This window comes from Bactrocera oleae, chromosome 2 (genome assembly GCF_042242935.1).
Source record: "Bactrocera oleae isolate idBacOlea1 chromosome 2, idBacOlea1, whole genome shotgun sequence".
Classification (NCBI taxonomy): Eukaryota; Metazoa; Arthropoda; class Insecta; order Diptera; family Tephritidae; genus Bactrocera; species Bactrocera oleae.
The window spans coordinates 8,973,211-8,981,851 of record NC_091536.1 but is presented as its reverse complement, the minus strand read 5'-3'; the positions used below and the strand labels follow the sequence as shown (position 1 = coordinate 8,981,851).

The window sequence follows — 8,641 nt, the reverse complement described above, 5'->3', positions numbered from 1 at the left end:
AGTCTCATTGCTTAACATATACGTCAATGCTAGGTAAAAATTATTGAGAAGAACTCAGAAAATACTTCCCGATGTTCAGTTTTCGCTTTTTATGAAATTAGGGCGGATAATCAGCAAAGGGCAGCAAAGGAACATTTTTAAGTGATGCGGTTTGTAGTATTTTTCATTAACCAAGGGACGTACACTATTTAGTAAATTCCTGGGATTTGATGTTTTGGTGTGAACCTCTGATTCATTCACGGCTCCCAAACTTTACATTACATTTTTCATCAAGTAAGTGCAGTCTCGGAATTTTTGCGTGGAAGACTGGTATACAAGCGAGTTCAGATATCTACCGGCTCAGACACTTTCATTCTTCTCTGACCAATATTTTTATTTTTTTCTTATTATTCGTGACATGAATGTCTTTGATTTTGACCAAATCGAGCTCGAGTCGAGTTAAAGCAAACGCAGACGTGGCTTTTATAAGTTATTCGTTGCGCAAATCTAGTATATTAAGAGGTAACGGTTCGTAACGGCAAATTAGGTATGCTTCGGAATATGAGTTAATGTAGCATGTCCATATTATATCTCGATTGCCTCCGTGTTCATGCACAATGAGCAACTTATATGGATCCTGGAGTTACGCTAAAGCGCTGAGAGAGAGAGACTATCAGCGGATGTCTCAAGTCGACACTGATTGTGTTTCATGAAATTTTAGCTCTCAAAGAGCGGGGTTGACGATCTTACGATCTAACACGTATACATTTCCAAAGAGCTAACACAATGATTTTTGAGTCTACCTGAACGTTTGTCATACCTTATGTGTTTAGGATTTAGTTCCAGAATTGAAGCGGCTAGATAGTTAGAAGGCGGAATTTCACATTTAGAGCTTTCAAATATCGCGGTATATTTTTCGAGGTCTTCCGGTAGCCACGTGGTTTATTATATCTTTCCGGATACCAAATTACTATGATTTTGGTTATCGGTATTGACACAAAGAACTCAGAGCTCAAATCACCAATCACTGACACATCAAACTCACCTCGTAAGTACATACATTTTTTAATAATTATTTAAATCTATTTCGAAGTTCCACGATAGCGCCTAAAATGTGACTAATTAACATATATTATATATATATAAAGAAATCAACAAAAGGTCGTAATTTCTGCATTGATAGACTCCAATAACAATAAGTGTGGGTAACAAAAAAAACTTGAGCTATAAACTTATAAAAAATACTTGTATACAGAATCAAAACGAAGTCACCGTGCAGTCTACATAACTATAAAGGCGAGTAATTTCCATAGCCACAGGCCGTCAGCCAGTTACGAAGACAATCGGGCTGCGCACAACAACACAACCAGCCAGTCAGTGAGGCAGCCAGCCAGCCAGCCGGCAGTGTGGCATACGAATGCGACGTTATTGTCTTCTCCCCATTAAATCAATCACTCAATCAATCAGTTTCACCAATCAATCACTTAGCACAGCTATAAAGCAACAAAAGCAAATAACAACAATAACAATAACGAATACTATACTCACTTGCAACCAATGACAATACTGACAGCTCTGCGGTCTTATAGCTTTACTGTTAACTCAGTGGAGTCTGCATTGACTTGCTCTGGGTAATAATAAATTGAGTTCCCAACACACAGGTTGGCCAACAACTCAGTTGTCTCAAATCATCGCTCTACATCTACAAGTTTACGGAAAATATGCTTGACTGTTTGTGTGTAAGTTGAAGCGTATAACAACAGCAACAAAACGTAATATCAACATTCACGGCAAACGACGGGCAGTCTGCGATTGTATAACATTTGGCGGCGCTGATATGGTGATGGCGTTGGAGCCACCATGTGCGTCCGACGGCATGGCTCTGAAGTGGCTTGTGATCGGTTACGATCCTCTGGTGTGCTAGCGAAGTGCATATATATGTACGTCGGTATGTTTATGAATATAGTGAGTTAGAATTAGAGCGCAAGTGCAGAGAAATAAATAATGAAATAAAAAATTTAAAAAGGTGTTGCCAGAGTTTGAAAAATTCCAAAAAGAAATAATACCATTGACGAGGAATGGAAATTTTTGTTTGAAGAATATATAATATATAGGAGACCGGAGGATTTGTTGACTTGAGTAGTACACATTAAAGATAAGATATGAACATCAGCAAATTCTAGATGTTTGTTTTTTTCCGCCTCTAAAACTTTTGTAACAGAGCAGACATTCAAGCAAGGTATTTTACATAAATTTTACATAATTTTCGAATACCAAGAAGCAAAAACTTCCAGAGAGCCCGTAAAGCTACTTGTCCTTATTTATCAACTATCCTTCGGTCGCTCTTTGGTCAATGATCTACTGATTTTCAGTATGAAAGAATCGAAAGCGTCAAGGAATCAGGTTCTATTTTTTCTTATTTCAAAATTATTTATAATATCATCTGGGAGCTTCGTATAACTTCCTTATAGCTTTCAATAATCCATAGATTCTGAGGCGTAAGACCTCAAATAAAAGACAAAATAATATCAAGATAATATTCCATATACTTGTAATCCTGCTTAACTTTCTACGTACGCAGTTTTGAATGAATTTAGTAGTCAGCCGTCATTGCCGTCGGGAAAAGAGTTAAGCGAAATATGGTTTTTTAAAAATTCCGAGTTTTTACTAAATATGCTTGCTAAAAGTTCTGATCTTGGGTTTGTAGTTACGTCTAAGGGTACAGTGCTTTTTACTTGTATTTTGGTTAAAAAAACCTTATTTTTTTGACACTACCACCGTGGGTAGTTCAGGGCCAAAAACACAACACAGCACCAATTAACTCTATCCTTTGCGAGATCACATCATTGAATCTTCTTTCATCTTTCATCATCTTTCGTGCGTACGATATGGCCTAGACATCATAATCGTTAGATTTTTATGCGCTTCACTATATCCATGTCGCTGTAGTGCTCATACAGTTCATGCATCTACCTTCTTCGGTACTTACCGTTTACGCGGACGACTCCAAAGACGTTGCAGAGAACAGTTATCTCGAGTGCTTTAACTGATTTCCCATCTTGGTTCGTCATCGTCATAGGACGGTAATGATAAGAGACTTATAGAGCATAATCTTTGTTCGTCGAGAGAAGGATCTGCTTCTCACATGCCTACTGATCTCAAAGTTGGCATCATTGGCAAGAGTTATACTGCGCTGGATCTCCAGACTTAGATTGTTTGTGGTATTTATCCTGGTACCGAGACAAATACACAAAGTCCTTCACTTTTTCAAATTTATAGCTGCCAACGTAGCAGTTTTCAAGACATGAGGAATCTTTGTGTGTGACCTCCAGGTGCTTTGTCTTGTCCTTTCTCACCAAAAGATAAAAACCTTTCGCTTCTCTGTCTAGGCTGGAAGAGGCTGCGCTGCTTATCTTCGTATTTCAGTAGCATTATCGTTTTAGAGTATCACTATTTCCAGCATTACATTGAAGAAGGGCACTGCTTTCGACATTTAGTGTCGAGAAGTCTTTCTTCCAAATTTCGTGGGTATCTACTCACGTCTTTCTGCCAATCTATTATTTTTATTGGAAGGACGTCCTTCTTCTCTCCTCTTCACGCGGTTTATGGTCTCCAGTATACCAGGTATTTTTACCAAAGTAGTTGTAACCTACCACCCGTTCCGCAACGGTATAAAGAGTTTGGGAAATGGAGCCCCACTGTCCTCTCGATGGGAGTTCTTTGTTTAATCAAGATGCAGAGTCGAGTCGAGCTGTCTGCTGTGTTGGCAACTTTTAAACGTTTCGATCTAGATCAATCTAGACACTGTTTTTCCTTACCTGCGTACAAACAATTTTTTTTTTAAATTTTCAAACATCTGGCAATACTCTACATAAATTTTTGTAATGCTTGAGAGCAATTTGAATTCATGCGCTCCCAGGAATTTCACAGATTGATCAACAATTTCAGAAAATAATATATTGACAAGCGAGAACTAAATTAAGCTGGCGCAAAGTAAATTCCATGGATTAATGATTATGCAGGTTGCTGGACAAACATCGAATGCGCCAAATCTGATTGGTTGTGTTTTGTTGCTGTTGTGGTTGCATCTTATTGCTATTCATATGGATAGTTTATGTCAACAAAAGAATGGACGAGCATAAGAAGAACGAAGCAATAGAAATTATAGCTGACAGCGCATAGATCCAATGAATGATCAATAGCAGTCGGAGACGCGGCTACAAGCGGCGTCTGAAGTGGAAATGGCGCAAAAGTGGCGAAGTGACGGCTAGGATTTGGCTGACAATTCCGAAGAAATTTTCTTGCCGACATGTGCTTCATTCTAGTAATCGAACAGAAATTGGTGAGAGAAGTAGGAGCGTTGAAATATGGCTGGTGTTTAAGAGTAGCACTATGATCGTGTTAAAAACTGCAAAAGTCGAGTAAGGCCACAATGAAGACTTGCTGCAAAATGTATTGCATTTACTCTAATGTCCCAATGAAGAAGTAATATTTTTATTAAATGTTAGAAATTTTTAATATTCTAGGTCACAGTATAAGATGTTCGACAAGATAGCCTACTCTTAAAGCGATCTTTTCAGAATTTTACAAAATCAAGTTAAGCTATTTTGACTACTCAATTTTATGTTTAGTTTGCTTTGTTTTGTTATTTTTTGGTCTTACTAAAATGGGGCAAACGCTGTCTTATGTGCCTTTGAGGAACTACACTCATATGGTCAAAACTGAATTTGGCTTTTACAAGCTGCTGCGCCCTGTGGGCTTGCCGATCATTTAGGTAAAGTAAGCGCCAATGTGACAACACATTATCATCACTTGTGATCATCGTTTAGCAACTACGGTAGTGAGCATACGTCGTCGTCGATCACTCGCTCGCTGTCGTTATTTATTTTGGGACATTGCAATCATCATCAACGATCGTCATTCTTTCGTAGATATCGTCCAATTCTCTTGCTAAATGAGGATAGTTTGATAAGCTCGCTATTATTTCCCTCGCAGTAACAAAACCTGTACACTTTCATTTGTCTGAGTAACATAGCCTAGATAAAGGCTGTCGCAGTTTGCGTGACTCACCGACTTAAGATCATTGAAGTGAGTTAGTTTCGTTCAAATTTATAGAAATCTTACCATGACGAAAGGTTATGATGAGTCTCTGTAATGGAAACTAGTATAGGTTGGTACTTACAAATCACACTTATCTATTAGTAGGATCGGTGGCAATCCACCTTAGATTAGGCGGATTTTCTATCATTTTCTGTGATAAAACTAAATGATCATGAGAGAGATCCATGGCTACTGGTAACGTAATGAAATTAGATGGAAAGAGTCTAATAAAGTTAAGCAATAGCTTCTGGAGTAAAATCGCGACTTTAAAAATGGTGAAGAGAGACAACGATTGCTATTTTAAACAGCTGACCAGATACACATCTTGTTTTCTACTCAAAACCCATGGGATTACTATTGCTCTGAAGTCACATTGGATAGACAATTTGTTTCTCGTTTGTTGTGAAATCAGAACATATTCTCCAGTTTTGAAGATTTTTCTTAACAATTTACAAACCTTTACACGTTGGAGCTTACAGTCTTAGAAATAGAACTAAGATAGACCGATGTGTCCTCTGCTTTTCACGGATCAAGTGGGACATGACTCAGTTTCTTTGGTGTTTGTGGTGACTTTCAAATACGGTACGAAGGTTACGCTCGGCCATAGTCCGTTAGCCATCTCTATACTCAAGAAAACCCAATTCAACCTTTGGCTAATCAAAATACTTACAAGGTTACCAGAAACTTTGAACAGCCTCGGCGTTTGATGAAAAACTTTTTAATTTTTAAAACACTATTGGAGGTTTCATGGACTCGGCTAAGCCCACTGCTGACTTTTTGAGTAACAGCAAACTTTTTGACTTAGTAAATACAGGTATATATTGTTCAAAGTTTCACTGTCTTCTGAGGTGGCCCTCGTAAACTACTACTTTGGATAGAATAAACTTATTACAGCATGCACCTCACTATTGATATTGTTGTTGCTCGAAGTTTTTGGCTATTGGGCGTGTGTAGCTTTGTTGTCACCGGTCCTTTTGTAGGCGCAGCGCTGTCTCACAGCACTATTGCTAGGCGACTAGCCTGTGGTCATACTACAATTTCCAGTTATTAATTTCTAAATGCGATTGATTGAATGACAAAATCAACAGACAGGTCATCTTTATTACTGCTCAACATATTCGTATTCTAACTTCCGTGTCAGTGGTGAGCTTGGCCGCCTTACAGCTAACAAGATTTAGCTATGTGCTTTTGCTTTCTACCTTTGCGACTTTTGAAAATTGACTTTCAGCGGTATTGCCATAAAAGTTTTTAGCGTCCGCTTATAGCCTCCTTATGCATTGAGCAGGTCAATCAATTAAGTTAAGCTTTGGTGACGTGGCGGCAGCTGGAATTGGCTTTGTTTTTCGGCGCTCAGATTTGGATTTGCAGCTATGTCAGTTTATGTCGTTTAGCGATGGTGGAAGATTGCTTTATGTGGAAGAAATTGTCAATACTGAGCGTGAGTGCCGCGACTATGTCGGACTGCTGTGCAGTCCATCAGTTCACCGTTGGTTGTGGCTCTGCAGCGTCTTTCCTCCTTCGGTTATTTTGTCGCATGATTGTTTGTGTGTCTTCGCTTCGGGCGTTCTGTTGAAGCGACACACTGATTGAGTGATTTGTCTTAGGTTCTTGACGATTAATGGCACAAAACGTAGGAAATAAATAAATTGGCATCTAATGCATTTTATTGCTGAAATGATATTTGATATTAGTGGAATTTAGTTATAGCTGCGATTTTAGGTATCTACTTTTATGGTTTGTTCTTGCGTGACCCTTTGAATGTTTATTTATATGCGCGATAACGCTAAGCGGAATGGAATATAGTTTGAGCAATTCAGTAAAATTTCATTTTCAAATACCCAAAAAAAAACTTCATAAAGCAATCAAAGCTACAGAAGATTGAAAAAATTAGTTTATGTTTGGAAAATACTTTGAGAGGTTAAAACGAGCTCAGTGATAAAAAGTTATGCGAGATTATAATGAATATGAATGTGAGAGGCTGATGTAAGTTTGGCAATGTTAAATACAATTTACGGAAATCGCATTTTTGATCGTCGGAATTCGACTCCGTAGAACTAAAGCAGACGCAAGCTCTGGGTACAATATATTTAGCTATGTTTGTCGGTTCAGCCACAGATATCTCTTTCTATCTTAATTGTTCTCATATATTGTTTTAAATACTTCGGAGATTCATATTTCTAACTAAATACGTTCAAACTCCGCCTGGATTATGAACGTGGCACCGCCCACATTTAGGTGAAACCACAAAACTTTATCCAAATTTATGCAGTGTTTTCATATAACAAGCAATGACGAAAATATATCAGCTGTTCATATGCGGATTAGGGCGAAGGGTCTCTTACTTGGAAAAGGGTAGAGAAGCTCGCCTAACATCTAGCAAGAAATGCAAGCCCCAATTATGTATAATATTTAACTATAATAACGATGCCTTAAGCTCCTATGAAAGGTTTGATATACCAGGATTGACTTTGAAATCGCTTTATTGTTTTTAAAAATATTCTCCATTTAGGCCCATACACTTTAGCATGCGTTTGAGCCAAATGTCGTAGCACTTTTGTCAATCTGATTGAGGTACATATCTCCAAAACTGAACGCAACCGCCTCTTCAGGTGTCGAGAAACGTTAACCTCTCAGTTTATTTTTTACGTACGGGAATAAAAAGAAGTCAATCGGTCCAATTCGGGCCTATACGATGGGTGATCCATCAAATCGATATTTTAAGTGTTTAAAAATGCAGTTGTTTCAGTCGATGTGTGAGAGCGGGCATTGCCGTGGTGAAGAGTGATCCTCCTTCGGCGGTTAGTTTTTCTGATTTCTTGAAAGACAACAGGCAACGAATGGTTGTGTACCAGTAAGAATTTACTATTCTGCGTTGTTCCAGTGTTATCGTGGCGACATGTCCAGTTTTTCCAAAACAACAGGCATCATCAACACACATAAATCCACGTTTCATCATAAGTCACGATGTTATACTTCTAGACGTGTTTCGAAGAATCGCTATCATATTTTTTATACATTTCTCTCGCGAGATCGAATGAGAACAAATTTTTTTTGGTGACATCTGATCTTGTAATATCAGTTTGCATCTATAGTTTCCGAAACAACAACTGCTTTGGACGACCTTCACGAAATTCGTTTCAGAGAGTTCCATCGATAAACCCGGACCCTTGATGAAGCTTCTCCGCCAAAATTTGAATAGAGTTCATTGATATACTATTGCTAAGTTAATCCACCTCGGAAAATGATCGCCCAAAAATGTTCGAGATTTAATTCTTTGGCTGAGACAAATATTCGCTCGTATATCAAAACGTTCTGATGTCAAATCCCGAAATATAAAAGTCAACTTATAAAATACTACATATATAAAATATAGTATTTGGTCGCAAATAAAAATACGTTAGTATACCGTTTCTAAGGTAGCAAAAAATCCTAGTGATTTGACATCTCCTAGTGTCAGCGTCTTCATCTAAATTGGAAAGATCGAGTAGAGAAGTAGTCGATCTTAAAATGTTGATATTTTGTTGAGTTGATTAAAACCGTTTATCGTACTATATTGGCAATG

The 8,641-nt window shown here is 38.0% G+C and overlaps 1 long non-coding RNA gene across 1 annotated transcript; it reads right to left on the bottom strand.

Annotated features, from left to right (window-relative positions):
- Positions 1–6,147: 6,147 nt before the first annotated feature.
- On the bottom strand, positions 6,148–6,942 carry LOC106618340 (uncharacterized). Its single transcript, XR_001330748.3, has 2 exons — positions 6,807–6,942; positions 6,148–6,748 (listed from the first exon to the last, which is right to left on the bottom strand). It is a non-coding gene; the product is annotated as an uncharacterized lncRNA (long non-coding RNA).
- Between the last annotated feature and the right edge of the window lie 1,699 nt (positions 6,943–8,641).